The sequence below is a fragment of the Oryzias melastigma genome, linkage group LG4 (assembly GCF_002922805.2).
Source record: "Oryzias melastigma strain HK-1 linkage group LG4, ASM292280v2, whole genome shotgun sequence".
In the NCBI taxonomy this organism is placed as follows: domain Eukaryota; kingdom Metazoa; phylum Chordata; class Actinopteri; order Beloniformes; family Adrianichthyidae; genus Oryzias; species Oryzias melastigma.
This window is the reverse complement of record NC_050515.1, coordinates 11795699-11796658: the sequence shown is the minus strand read 5'-3', so window position 1 is coordinate 11796658 and position 960 is coordinate 11795699.

Here is a 960-nt window from a genome sequence, read left to right as displayed (position 1 = left end):
GCTTTTAGGAGCACACGCCACTTAGAAGAGAGACGGCTTCTGTGTCTCAGAGAAGAACGTGGTAAGGTGAGAAATGCGCGAATAAACCCCCCTAAACAACAACCAAAGACCCTCTGAAAATGCTGTCTGTAACAGGTGCGCGAATCCTTATACAGATAGAAAAACCACGAAAACCATGCAGTGACAAGACAAAATAATTTAGTTTCAAATTGGGGGTTATAGTTTGGACATACATGTTGGGGAAAATAATCCAATTTGTCCTGTGAACTGTCAAGACTAATACGGATTTTATTTTGTAAAACCTGTCATCTGATTTGAGATTTAATTTTAGAAAACAAATATGGATATATTTACAAGATGGATGTTTATGGATTCAATAAATATGTGTGTGGTGACTTTAATGTTGACCTCTTGAATCCCCATAAGATTAAAGCAGTTGAAGTATTTATTAATACTATGTACAGATTTGCTTATTTCCAAGAATCCAAAAACCAGCAAGTGGTGCAACATTAATTGATAATATATTTTCTAATGACATTGAAAAATGAAACAGTTTATGGGTTATTAGTTAATGAAATTAGTGACTATCTGACAGTTTTCACAGTATATGACAGCAGTTGTGTCAATTAAAAGTTGCATTTCTGCACAGAATACAGAAGACTTAAAAATCAATCAAAGTTTTTAAACCTGATAGGGTACAGTACTTATACAGTTAACAGTGCAAATTAGAAATATGAACATTGAAGGGGAGAATCTTTTTCTTTGATGAACAGAAAGGCACGGAATAATCTAAATGAAGCAGTTCAGATAATTTTAGTTGAGTTTGGGGAGAGTTCCAGGCAAGTGCAGCAGAAAAACTGAAGGGTTGTTTCCCAAATATAGTTAAAACACAGGGAACTAAAAGTATGGAATAGATTTGAATAAATAAAACATATATATATATAGATTTCCTTTTTAATC